General features: G+C 45.2%; 1 protein-coding gene across 2 annotated transcripts in view; it reads right to left on the bottom strand.

Annotated features, from left to right (window-relative positions):
* Positions 1-13,798, bottom strand: part of COQ8A (coenzyme Q8A) — a 73,285-nt gene extending 59,487 nt beyond the window's left edge. The window contains exon 1 of one of the 2 annotated variants that reach the window (XM_026681905.2): positions 13,651-13,798. The gene's annotated coding sequence lies outside the window, so the exon portion shown is untranslated. Of the gene's footprint in view, positions 1-13,164; positions 13,346-13,650 lie in introns of those variants that run through there. The other variant, XM_087964950.1, reaches the window with a different exon arrangement.
* Between the last annotated feature and the right edge of the window lie 291 nt (positions 13,799-14,089).

The following is a 14,089-nucleotide window of genomic DNA, read 5'->3' as shown; positions in this document are numbered from 1 at the left end:
CCTGGCCTGAGAGGGCAGGGGATGAAGATTTGCTCCATATTCCAGAGCGGGAGGAAACTTCATCTTTGTTGGGTCTCGCGGGTGTTTCTTCCAGCCCTTTTTGGTGCTGCGCGACTGGAAGATGCGTGACTTCCTCTCCACTCCAAAACACTGAGAGAGAGGTGATAAAGAGGAGAGAGACAGGTATGAGAGAGAGAGAGAGGTGAGAGAGATGAAAGAGGTGAGAGATGAGAGAGACAAAAAGAAAGAGGTGAGAGATAAGAGGTGAGCGGGAGAGAGAGATGAGAGAGATACTGGGAGAAAGAGATGAGAGAGGTGAGAGAAAGATGAGAGAGAGATACTGAAAGAGGTGAGAAAGGGGAGAGAGAAAAAGAGAGATTAGAGATAGAGATATAGAGATAGAAGGAGGGAGGGAGGGAAAGTCAGAGTCAGTCTCAGAATCAGTCGAGTCTCTGATATTTTGTTTTCTGTGGAAAACGTGTCCAAATGGCTCTTTGAGGTTGCAGAAACAGGCAGCCAAGCTAAGTGCCTGAAGGACCCCATCCCGTCACTGGAAGTCCAGGTGCTTCAAGCAGCGGCGCGCTGGATTCATATTAGTGGTCCACGGGATTTAAAATTATGAATTTAGTGGTCCCTGAGGTCTGAAATGTTGGGGACTCCTGCAGTACACAACACTCATTACAGAGTGTTTTATTTTTTTACAGACTATAAAAACAAGTGTTTTATAAAAATAGACAACATGCATTTTTCTACTCTCACTATAGTATGATTAGGATTGTGGCCATAGTGCTAAAGCCCAGGGAGAATATTTAACACAGCCAAACGATGCATTAAAACTCCACAGTTGTTTCATATTGTGGGTGGGTGCTTTATATTTTTTTTAAAGTTCTCACAGGCAATGTCATCACTGAAACCATTACAATATATTCTAAAACCTGGTTTATAAACAATATTTGCTCATGGACACTGGTATCTCTAGACAAATGATAAAATGTATAATTCTGAGACAATCACCGAATGTTTAATCATCAAAACAAACTCTGTCAAATCCAGTTATTAGCAACCAAAATGCCACATATCTGATGAAATGACCTGTTTATGAAAGCTTATGCCTTTTATTAAAATTAAGTCTGAAAAAAAAAAAGGGCGTTGGTCCTTACCTGACACGCCATTTCTCTTGGAGCTGTGAGGATCGTCCAGTGATGGGTGGAGCTTCAGTCTCTGCTGTTGTAGGCTGAGCTTAATTTCCGAGGGACGCCTCCTTCTTCCATCACGTGTCCAGTCCTGGCGTCCCAGTTTATGCGAAGACGAGGAGACCCGGCAGTCGTGCCCTCCTCTTACTAGACTTAAAGTGCACTGGCCGAAAGCAAGACCCCCTCCAGACGGTGAAGTAGACAAGAAAAAAGGGGAGGGGCTGGACGATCCTCACAGCTCCAAGAGAAATGGCGTGTCAGGTAAGGACCAACGCCCATTCTCCTTAGAGCTGCTCGGATTGTCCAGTGATGGGACATACCAAAGCTGGGGCCTGTCCTATGGGAGGGACACCGTCTGGTCTGTTGACTCATCAGGATCCCTAAACACCTTCTGGAGGACCCTTCTTCCGAAGGAGGCCTCCGCGCTGCATACCTGTCAATCTTATAGTGCCTAATGAAGGGTGACGGGGATGCCCACGTTGCTGCCCGACAGATGTCGAGTATTGGGGCCTGGGTGGCCCAGGCAGCTGAGGTAGCCGCACTCCTAGTTGAGTGAGCCGTAATCCCCTTGGGCACTTGTAGGGCCTGGACCTGGTATGCCTTGGAAATGGCCGCCCTAATCCAACGGCCTATGGTGGTGGATGGTACCTTGAGCCCCTGACTTTGGTTGGAAGGATATAAACATGGCCTCGGATTTACGAAAGGACTGTGTGCGTTTAATACAGATTCGCAGGGCCCGTCTAACGTCTAAGGTGTGCCATAGGGTCTCCCTTTCATGGGTTGGCCTGGGGCAAAAGTTAGGGAGGATAAGTTCCTGAGCCCTGTGGAAGACTGAGTTAATTTTTGGTAAGAAGGAAGGGTCGAGTCGGAGGACTACCCGGTCTGCGTGGAAGACGCAAAGATCCTTTCTAATTGACAGAGCAGCGATCTCTGAAATCCTACAAGCTGATGTGATAGCGACCAGGAATACTACTTTGTAGGACAGGAACTGGAGAGGCACCTCTCTCAGAGGTTCAAAGGGTGGCCTAGTGAGAGAAATCAGGACCTTATTGAGGTCCCAGGTGGGATAACGGTGAAGGGACGGTGGACGTAAGTTCGTGGCCCCCTTCAGAAAAGCTTGGATGCGGGGATGGTGAGAGAGGGAGGAGACCTTTTCGCAGGAAATGACGGTGGACAGGGCTGCCACCTGACGCCTTAGTGTATTGGGGGATAGACCCTTACTGAGACCCTCTTGGAGGAAGTCGAGGATTTGGGCGACTGACGGTACCTTTGGGTCGATGTGGAGACTAGAACACCACTTGCGGAAGGAGTCCCAAGTGGCGTCATAAATCCTTGTGGTGGAGGGACGCCGGGCTGCTAAGATGGTATTAATAACCTCAGTGGAAAGATTCTCTCTCCTTAGACGTTCCCGCTCAACCTCCAAACGGCTAATTGGAGCCATTGGGGGGCCGGGTGGAGAAGGGGGCCTTGGGACAGGGAGATCCTGTCTGCTGGTATCCTCCAAGGGGGGGCTGTGGAAAGACTGCGGAGGTCCGCGAACCAGGAGCGACGGGGCCAATAAGGAGCTACCAGGATCAGTTCCGCCCTCTCGTGGAGTACCTTCTGGATGACTCTGGGGACCAGAGCCAGAGGAGGAAAGGCATAAAGGAGGCCAGAAGGCCACGGGCATCGTAGGGCATTGTAGTTCTCTGCCCCTGGTGTCGGGAATCTGGAGATGAACCGAGGGAGTTGGGCATTGGATGGAGAGGCAAACAGGTCTATTACTGGCAGGCCGAAAATCACGGCTGCTTCCCTGAACAGGGCCGGGTGAAGGCGCCACTCCGCCTGGTCTATGGTGGCCCTGCTCAACCAGTCTGCTCGGGTGTTGTTGATGCCCGAAATGTGGTCTGCTCTGAGGGAAAGGTGTGACTCCGCCCATCGGCAGAGGCGCTCGGTCTCCCTCATTAGACTCTTTGACTGGGTGCCCCCTTGCCTGTTGATATGAGCCTTTGCTGTTACGTTGTCTGTAAGGATGAGAACGTGACAACCCTTTAACTGAGGGAGGAAGCAGCGGAGGGCCAGGTGGATGGCCCGAAGCTCTAGCCAATTTATATTGCACCTGCTCTCTGTGGCAGACCATTTGCCCTGAGCTGTGCTGGACCGCAGGTGGGCGCCCCATCTGGACAGACTGGCGTCTGTGGTGACGGTGATTCTTGGGGGCTCCTTGAGGGGGCAGCCCTTGTTGATCGACGCCTTGTTCCACCAAAGGAGGGAGGTGAGAACCCTTGGCGAGACCTTGACCTTGCGTCGGGAGTCGCTGGAGCCGGTTCTTTGGTACGGGAGCAGGAACCACTGGAGGGACCTGGAGTGGAATCGGGCCCAGGGGATAACGGATATACAAGAAATCATTTTACCTAGTAATTTAGTTAGTTCCAGGAGAGGGACCCTCTTTAGCCATCTGATAAGTTTTACTGATTGCTGGATGCTGAGTATTCTCTCTGGAGAGATGAACACCCTTGCCCTAACCGTGTCTATGATGGTTCCAAGATGGGGTAACCTGGTGGAAGGGGCCAGCTGGCTTTTCTTCCAATTTATTTGGAAACCGTGTTCCTGGAGGGCGGAGAGGGTAATGAGGGTGTCCCTGATAGCCTGATCCCTGGAGGAGGATAGGATGAGAATATCATCCAGGTAGCAGTGGAGCCGTACCGGAATGGTTCTGAGGTGTGCAGCCAGAGCGGCCAGGATCTTGGTGAAAGTCCTGGGGGCAGAGGCCAGTCCAAATGGGAGGGCCGTGTACTGGAAGTGGCGATTGTTGTAGCTGAAACGCAGGAATTTGTAGTGGGAGGGTCGGATTGGGATGTGTAAATATGCCTCAGAGAGGTCAATGGAGGACAACCAATCCCCCTATCTAACTCCCGAGAGGATGGATTGTAGGGTGTTCATTTTGAATCTACGATAAACCAGGTAGTGGTTTAGCCGTTTTAGATCCAAGATGGCTCTCCATCCCCCTGAGTGTTTGGGCACCACAAATAAGTGAGAGTAAAACCCTTGTCCCCTTTGGGATGGAGGGACTGGCTGGATGGCCTGTATCTCCAGTAGATGCCGAATTGCTGCCTCCATGAGGCTGCGTTTGGTGTGGTTTTTAGAAAGGGGGCATGCCATGTAGAAATCAGGGGGGATGGAGAGGAATTCGAGGGCAAGGTCAAATCTGACGGTATCCCTGACCCAGGCATCTGAGGTGGATGAGTCCCACTGGTTGGCGAAGGATTTGAGTCGTCCGCCAATTGGGATTAAATCGGGAGGTTTATCTGGAGCGCCTGAAGGGCCTGGTGCCGGAGCCGCGAAAGGGCCTCTTAAAGTTTCCCCCTCTCCTGTGTCTGTCAAAGGAGTCAGACCTATCCTGGGGCTGTCCCGAACCAAAGGGACAAAGCCTTTGGTATCTGGGAGGGAAGGGGGGTTGGGGATAGGGACGAAAGGAAGACCTCCGAAAGGGCTGCAGGGGTCTGGGATCTGACTTACGGACGAGGGATGGGAGGTACTTCTTCTTGTTCCTTCCTTCAACTAGGAGAGGATCCAGGGAAGGGCCGAATAGTTTATTTCCCGTGAGGGGAGCGGAGGCTAATTTCATCTTATTTTTGAGATCCGCCTGCCAGTGCCTTAGCCAGAGCAGGCGGCGGGCAGAGACATGTGAGGAAATGGCACGGGAGGAGAATTTCACGGAGTGAAAAGTAGCATCAGCTGAGAACTCTGCCGCGGCAGTGATCTTAGCTATGTCCTGATGGGCACGTGTATTGGAAGTCGGGACATGTTGTTTAAGCTGGCGGAGCCAGCGGATAGAAGATCTGATGAAAAATGAGGCGGCCGTGGCCGCCCTGATTGCCCACGCGTCCAATTGGTGAGCTCGACGCAGGGCCAGTTCCGACCTCTTTTCTTCCGGCCTGAGGGCCTCCAGGGGGTCACTGAGGGCGGAAGAAGAGGCTAGGCTCGCGACAGGCTCATCAACCTCCGGAGTATTTAACAGGTTGGACAGCTCAGGGTCAAGATTAAAGAACCGCTTATCATGGGCTGAAGGCGCTGGGGGGGCAGTAGAGGAGGCCAGTTGCTTGGAGATAAGGTCCAAGAATATGGGGGGGGCTGGGATGACCTCAGCCTCCACCACCGGCTGCTTGAACATGGAGTCCTCTAGTACCGCCGAGCCTGAGGGAGAGGGAGTAGGAAGGCCTTGGGTGGTTAGACCCGAGATGTTCCTGGCCTTGTAGAGGAGTGATTTGAAAAGCTGAGGCTTAAAGAGCCCTATGAAGGTGGGAAGGTCAGGGGTGAGCCCCTCGTCCTCGGACATTTCAGGCTCTGACGGTTCAGAGTCCGGGAGGGGTTCGTCGAATGGGAGCGACCCCAACTCAAATTGTTCCTCCCCCTCTAATGCGTACAGATCTAGATCCCCTTCCCCCTCCTCATCGTCCTCCCTAACTGAGGGAGAAGCTGTCTCCTGAAGGGGTATCTGTTCGTGGGACAGCTGCTGAGTGAGAGGGGATGGTCTTACGGTTTCGGTGGTTTGTGTAGGCCACTCTGGTCTGGCCATCCTCTGCATTCCCTCCGCAATCCCCTGGCAGATGGCCAACTCCATCCAGGCTCTGAGTTGTTCCGGGACCGCCTGAGGGAGAGTGTCTTCCTGTCACAGGCCCGCGGCTGTTGGCGTGAAAGTAGCCTCTAGAGTTCTCCTGGGTGTTGTTCCGGAGTCCTGTTGTGCCTGGAGGGAGGGAGAGACTGCGGGAGGGGGAGGGAGAGCAGAGGTAGAAGGGGTGGCTGGTGCTGGTAGCACTGAACCAGACTGTTTGGCGCGCTTTTCTATCTCTTTTTCTAGCGCCCTGTGTCGCCTTAGGGCCTCCTGTTGGGAGGCTTTAGTGGGCTCTTTAGCCTGACTGCGCAGGTGTCTGGTTTTTTGTTTGGCCTTTAAGGAAGGGCCTTTTGAAGGATTGCCTTCTGCCATTCTGGATGATTGATAAAGGTGTGGATCAAGAGTAAAGTAGTTGGCGCCCTAGGGGTCGACCTACAATTAAGGCCGGGAGCCCTGGGAGATGCTATGCGCCCCCCCCCCGGTCAATCAGCTAAGATCAATGAGTTAGCCTGGTAAAAAGCGTTACTCTTTTTTCTGCTTCTTTTCTTTTTCTTTTTTTTTTTTTTTGGATTATATGATCAGAAAAAAACCCTTGTTCTGTTTGAAATTTGAAAGAAGCTGCTGCCTCTTCTTTTCTTCTTCTTTTTTTTTTTTTTTTTTTTGAAGTTGGGCTGTTTGGAAACTGCAAGTGCCCTGAAGGGCAATACACAAGGCCTGCACCAGACTGCCTTCCCAGACAATAGAAAAACTGGGTGGGAGTGGTGAATAGGTTAAACACTGCAGAAATTCAATCAAGCAATCCAAGCCTCCAATGGTTCTGAGAAGAAATAATGACCACCAGAAAAAAACTGTAGAGCAGGCCTGCCGGTCCTGCTGTCTTTGAAAATGGGCCGCAGTAAAGATCGGGTAGATAACGGCCTCACAAAATGGCGCCCGGCCACGAGGCGGAGCCAAAATGGCGGCCGCGACTTCGAGGGCCTGCAGGGGCCTAGCGGCAGCAATGGAGGCCTTCCTAGGGGCGATCTGACTCCCCAGGGGAAGGAGTTCCAAGGAAACGAGGCTCAAACGAAAATTAGCTGTATGAGTAAATCGGAGGCGGGGGGGGGAAACGGAACGAAACGGAGCCTTTTAAAACGAACGGAGAAAACAAGCGGCAGCAAGGCAAAGGGAGAGGGGGGGCAGCCTGTAAAGGGTGCTAGCCCTCCCCTTGGCTCCCCTGGGGCCGGGAAGCCTCCCAGGGAAAAGGAGAAAAAAACGGAGAAATTGAAACGTAACAAACTGCGCAGGGCTAAACTGAGAATAAAAGGAATAAAGAAACGATACAACCTGAGAAGGCAACTGAAATCGCAATCAAATAGGTTTTGCTGAAAGCAATGGCCAAGAGCACAATCACAATCTGCCTACTCTGCACAAGGCTGAGCATAAACTGGGACGCCAGGACTGGACACGTGATGGAAGAAGGAGGCGTCCCTTGGAAATTAAGCTCAGCCTACAACAGCAGAGACTGAAGCTCCACCCATCACTGGACGATCCGAGCAGCTCTAAGGAGAACAGCCAGACTCCTGTTTGGCTACCATAGACTAAAATAATTCTCCTCCTGCAGAAAGTGGTTCTATGAAATTCTTAATCTATCCAACAATACTTTATGTTCAGCTATCCCAATTTTTGGCTGCTAATAACTGTAGATGTACAGAGCATTGTAAAATCATACATACTTAAATTCTGCTTCATTCTCAAAAATTTGTTTGCTCCCTTATATAATTAGCAGCAATTCTGCAAAGTTTCAAGGACATTTGCAAAAAGCTTTAAGCAAATTGTTTTGTGTGAGTCATTTCATTTACCAAGTCATACATACTAGCCTTCAATCCTTTGAAAGACAGATGGAAATCACAAGTCCACCTGCCATAATGCAATGGGTATGTCTTTTAAGCCATGAAAATGATTCAATACTATGTCAGCTGTTTTCATGTGCTCTCTCTGTCCACTTTTCTGACCTTAATGACTGAGGAAGGTACATGTGGGCTGTTGCCAAAGTGCCACTGATCTATTTTCTGGTTAAAGTAATGCAACAGCATTGTGGCAGCTGCTTTTATCACTAGGAGAGGGACTACTGGCATCTCTTAAAAGAGTAACATTCTATTTCTGTTAGAAGGCAAGGAACAGTGCTCTTGGGCTATATGTATTTCTCTTTTGTGCTATAAGAAACACAAGAATGCCCAGTTAAAATGACATTTATACACACCATCATTCTACCACAGGAATGAGGAAAGTGGAAACAGCATAATATTTAGGCCTATTTCCATTACTTAAGTACTTGTTATTCTGAAATATACTGTATATGCCAAAAGATGGTTTGGTGGGTTTTTTGCTGAAGCATGGTTTTAGATAAAGCAATTCCATATTCAGCAATATCTTTTATATTTTGCCACTGGCTCCTCAAATATGGGTTATTTTAATGTATACATATCAAGGGAAATTATCTATACAAACAATAAACAAGCCCTTGGAGGAATTTGTTAGGTTTGTCTAATGACAATACTGTGACAGGACATAAAACAGTATATATCTAAACTCAACAACAGAAGTCATCTAAACAATGTAGATTGTGTTCCTATTAAACACTTAGAAAAAAAAGATTTTACTTTCTGCTGTATTCCAGGTTGAATACATAAATCCACATTTGCAGGAAACAAAGCAAAACAGAAACCAGAGAACAAGACAAAATGAACTTGAGCATTTCCTGAACTAATTCAGCATCCTACAGAACATTTAATCTGATTTAAACACAATTAACTGGCAGAAGGTACCAAACTAACTATTCTTCCTAAACAGCTAAGGAGATAATCAACTTTAGAAACAGTCAGCATCTTTTCACAATCTAATAGAAAAATACATATTTTATTCTTCAAATATGAATGTTACCATTGATATGTCATAAAGCAAAATGCTGCATATACTTTTCTCCTTTCGCCAAAGCTGTGAATTCAGTCCAAGCATATTTTGCTTCCTTCCTAATTTAGGCAGCTTGCGCCAAAGATGCCATATACCTATCTGAATTAACTTGGACGATAGATAGTCTGTGACTACAGCTACAGTCCCTTCTAGAGAACCAGTAACAGAAAAGGTGCTTCATGTTCAGTGGCAAGATATATCACATTTTGTTTTCTCTTCCAGGCAGTAAATGTCTGCATGCAAATGCTAGTGGAAATAATTCAGAACTTTGAGCACAAACATTCTAAACATGCCTATGACATTCAACTTTACCATCTATTTACTTTTCCCAGGGACAGTAAAAATTTTGAATTCAGGGAGACATGAGGGGAAAGACTAGAACAAGTTGTATATTTCTCAAGAACTGCCTATCCTTTTTCTAACTTTATAATCAGCTCCCAAATAATTTCTCTGCATTTCAGTGGCAGAAGCAAGGGTTAGGTTAACCCTTAGAGTTAAGACAGATACATAATTTAACCAGCTACAAGTTTAACCAAAATAAATTGCACTTTAACTTTAGTTATTATAACCACTCTATCAAACATATTGTTCAGTCACAGGAAAACTGATAGGCAATTGAAAATGGATGGATGTTCTATAGAATCTAAACTGGAATGCTCTTAATTCCAATTTCACATGAATCAGTCACATGAAATTGTCTCCTGTGAGTTAATTATCAAGGTCCCTCTACTCATTTTTATATTCAAGTGCCAAACTAGGATATTCCATTAGAACTACATGAAGAAGCAGGCAAGTTAAATTGGATTCTTAGAGCCCACTAAAAATATTTTCTCTCAACTGCACCCAAACATCATTTTTTCTCTTTATGTGAAGTTCTTCTCAGCTACTTTGAAACTTAGTATTTGAGGAAAGCTTTTCCATAAATATATCTACCCCAAATATGAGGAAATGCCAAGGGGGCTCTTCATTCCCTCCACTGGAAGCAGTATATTATATGAGACGTGACAGAAAGTCTTCTCAGCTATGACACACAGATTACAGAATGTCCTTACATTTCAGGCAAGGGTGACATTAACTTTGGTTGTTTCAGGATGACAAGTTGCTGGATGTCAATGTCAGTAGACTGATTTGTATTTTTGCTTTACCTAGTGCATTTATATTATGCTTTGTTTTTCAAGCATCCCACCCTTGGATATACTGATATTGGGAAGGCTATGAAGATTTAAATAAATAATGATCTCTCAAGTTTTGAAAATAAAATTAACACAGGGATTTTAATTAGTATAAACGTTAACTACAGTTAATCACTGATAAAAAATAACATGAAAGTGCTTACAAAACTGCCATTATTAGGTATTTTCTACAGCTAGTCAAAGCATAAACAGATTTATAGAATAAGCTTATTAGTCAGCAAAACTCAGGAAAGAGAACAGGAAATTATTTAAAAAAACACTTCCATATTTTGCTGTTTTTATTCTTTACAATTCTTAACAAGGCTAAAAAAATGAAGACTCCACCTCTTTATATTGCCATGATATGAAAATCACTATCTGTAGGTATACAACTGTTCTTGGAAAGGAGAAGTCCTCCCTCCCCCAAATATCAGTACTTTTGTTTTTAAGAGCTTTCCAAGGTCATGTTTTTCTTAATTCATGTATAATATCAGTGTTAAGATAAAGTTTGGCAGATATGATTTATTTTAGTTTTCAAAGTCACAAGGATCATTGCTCTCAATGCTGGTGAGTCAAATGAAGATGGTCCATGTTTGTGCTGATTAAGTCTTCATTACATTCTTCCTTTGCTAATTTGTAAATAAATACAAATTGCAGCATTAAAGCCATGTATGTCAAGGCCATTATATCTTTTTCTTGCACTGACACAAACATTTTTTATTCCCCTTTACTTTTTGAATTATTTTGCTGTATTAAAATATTAAAATTCTATCAGTGTTCCATCTTCAATGGCAACTAGCCAATAACTTGCTGGGGAAAATAACAATACAAAATGAACATTTGTCCCAACATGTAGTATTTAGATATAAGTCTATTTGGCTATCTTAGCTAATGAATGAATATCTAAGTTAGAAGTTTGTTGTTAGAAACAACAAAAGTTTGAATCCTTGAATTTGATTTTTTTAAGATCAGGTGTTAATGTTCAAACAAGACTAACAAACTTTTTTAAAATTTTAATGAAAGCTAAAAACTTACACAGCTACTTGTAAGAGTATGTATGGCTCTTATATTTAAGATTAAGGATGCCATATATTTCTGAAAGTTGGTACCTATGTCAGGGAGGTGTCTCTTCCTAGAAAACAATAACCAAGCTCCTTTTTCCATATGACTTTTTTCCATTAATATATTAAATCAAAAAGCTAGCACACTATACAAAGAAAAGTAAAACCTTCAACATATTTACTTCCAAAAAATACTGTTAGAAAATAAAACTGGTGGTGTTCTAGGGCCCAATGCTTTATTTTGTAAATTATCTAACATCAAGGGAAAAAGCAAATATAAACTCCCAAAGAGCATCTTCACCAGACTGCCCTTCTGGTAAATGAGAGCTTTGTAACTAGTTTGTCATGCCCTTTGTGATACTCTTTTTGTGAATGAAACACCTGGGCAACCATTAGCCTTTCTTAAAATAATATTCACAGCATGCTCTTACAATTCTAAATCTGCCCACTGGACCAAAGCTAGAGATGTTGTTCCAGAGACTGTTAAGTCAAAGCAAATGAATAAATGGGTAAGCCACTGATAAAGATGAGGAATTACCTTCATTCCAATTCTCAAATTGCACAAATAAACAGAAATCTTTCAGGGGACTACAAAAGGACTCTAACTAGGCAGGTCTCTATAGGCTACAATTTGGATGTAAGAGACACTTACAATTTTTTTACCCTGACCAACAAAGTTACTCAACCATTTAAATCTGTACTGGAACTTTTAATAATTTATGTTTCCTTGTATAACTGGAGTCCGGAATTTAGTGTTTCTAATTAGCAGTCACCTGGTGTTAAACTAATTATAGTAAGTCTCATTTAAAATATTTAATTTTATCATTCACTGCTGGCTTTTATTAATACAATTTAGTACAGTGATTTAATTCAGGAGCGACCAGTCTGCAATCCTAGAACTCCTCTGTGACCAAAGCAACAACATTCAACAACAGAATTGCAACACTTTTTCTATTAAGAGTTACATTTATGAGCACTAAATGGAAAGATTAAGAATTTGGGGCACTGATTTCACCCATCATTCAGCAGTTGGGTGTGAACAATTGTGCAATAAGACTGTTATTTATTTTTTTAAAAAGTAAAAATTTCAACCCTCTACAAAATAGAAAACTAATCTCTGCAAAGTAGCCTTATTTCACTGGGTATTTGTGCCCTGCCCACAATTTGTGTTTCCATGCCACAAAACATTTTTATTCAAATATGCTCACTGATCTTAAATGACAAACTACAACTTATCTCTTTTAAAAAGTTTTTGTTTTTAGACTAAATTCATGGCATAAATCTAAATGCTATTTCATATTTTTTTTTAGAATTTACTTTTTTGACAGACCAGTAATATTCTGGGATGTTGCTCTTTTTGAAGCTACATAGCCTCATGAACAATGAAATAGACCGGAAAAAAAGAGCTATTACAATGGCACAAATAGCACATCTTACACTATTCTAGGCACATCAAGGCAGATTCCACACAAAATCATTTCATGCAAAATGTCTTTAAATAATATTCACAGGATCAGAAGAAAAAAGGATAAAATTTACATATCAACATAAAATGTGGAAAGATCAATCCAAAATGGGAAATATATACACACAAGCACATATGGGACACATTTTTTTTCCATTTAAATAATTTGCCCTATAGCACGGGGCTTTAAAAAAACCCTTATTTTCAAGTTTCCCAGCGCATGTTTCCCACCAATCTAATTTACTGCTACAACAGCTCAAAATCTGGTCACTGCTTTTTTTTTCACCCCTGCCAATTCTTAAAGAGTTCACTTATTAGCATAACATGCTGAAACAGGATTTCCTACCAATCCTTTTTATTTCCCATGGAAGTAAAATATATCAATATCAAACATTTTACATTAAAATTTAGCAGAGGTCGTGAGCAAGGGAGCTTGGGGTAGTGGGCATGAATAAAATATTAAGGCAGGGAGCGAAAAATAGAAACGCAATTGCCGCCCAAGCAAACACACGCACACCCACCCCCGAAGACTTATCACGCTTCCTCCTTCTGCTGCAGCTTCTCACCGCAGAACCAGCTCTGACTTTGCCGCCCCGTGGTAATTAACCACGAATAATCACGTTGTTGAGCTCAAAACCTGGGATAGGTGGAAAGCTTGTCAATCCGATCCTGTGATTAACACTGCGCCTTAGACAACTCTTACGGGCCAGTGTGCGGCCCTACCCACCCAGCGCCCTCCGGACGGATTATACTAGAATTTTCCCAGCAGGCTGGGGTCGATGGGACTTAAGAATCCAACGCATCTCAAGGGCCGTTAAAAGGCTCGCCCCAAGTTAAGCTTGCTTTCAAGCGATGGTCTCAGCCCGGAACCCCCACTCGTCTCTTCTCATGCATAGCGCCACAAAAGCAGTAATTTAAGGGTGCTTTTTTTTTTTTTTTTTGTATCCTCCCGTACCCGCCTCCCCAGCAAGGCGAGTGCCGGCATGTGGCACAACGTCTGGGAAGACACACTCTTCCCAGCGCACGACCGCGGCCAAAAATCTCTCTTTCCCCGCTTATGGGGACACCATTTTCCCCTTGGCCGAATATATCAGGCCGCTACAGGACCGATGCGCTGTAGAGGCTAACGAGAGGCAGGCAAAGATTACAGGCCTTCCCAGCTCCTCCATATGGGAGCCAGGTCGCGCTGTGCGTCTTCCAACGCTTAGCTCACCTCGGCCCGCACGGCTCCGCTCCCAACCCCGACTGCCTGGTTCCCGACACCCGCCCCGTGGCACCACGAGGCGCGGAGCTTGTTTACCAACTCGCCCCTGCCCTCTTGGTTTGAGGTCCGGCCCCAGGCTCCGCCCCCTCCCGCTATCATTGGCTCCTCAAAAGCCGCCTCCTTTCCGTCGCCCAGAGATTAGCGCGAGAACGGAGGTGTCAGCTCGGGGAGAGCGTGCTCGACTCGTGGAGTTCGCGTTCCGTCCAATGAACAGCCGAGGAGGAAAAAGTTTCGGCCAATAGGAAGGCGGCGCTGTCTTTACCCATCCATGTTGCGCTGGTAGCTTCTGAGCTTTTCGCATGGTGACAGGAGGCCCCTGGGTGGAAGTGGACCTAGACTAGCCTTTGGGGGCGGGGAAAGCAGCAGGCCTGGTGCATGTGCGGGTGGG

Source organism: Notechis scutatus, chromosome 1 (genome assembly GCF_049901735.1).
Source record: "Notechis scutatus isolate UNSWTSFEM ecotype Mainland chromosome 1, rNotScu1.2, whole genome shotgun sequence".
In the NCBI taxonomy this organism is placed as follows: domain Eukaryota; kingdom Metazoa; phylum Chordata; class Lepidosauria; order Squamata; family Elapidae; genus Notechis; species Notechis scutatus.
The sequence above is the reverse complement of the archived record's forward strand: the minus strand, read 5'-3'. Positions and strand labels throughout refer to the sequence as shown.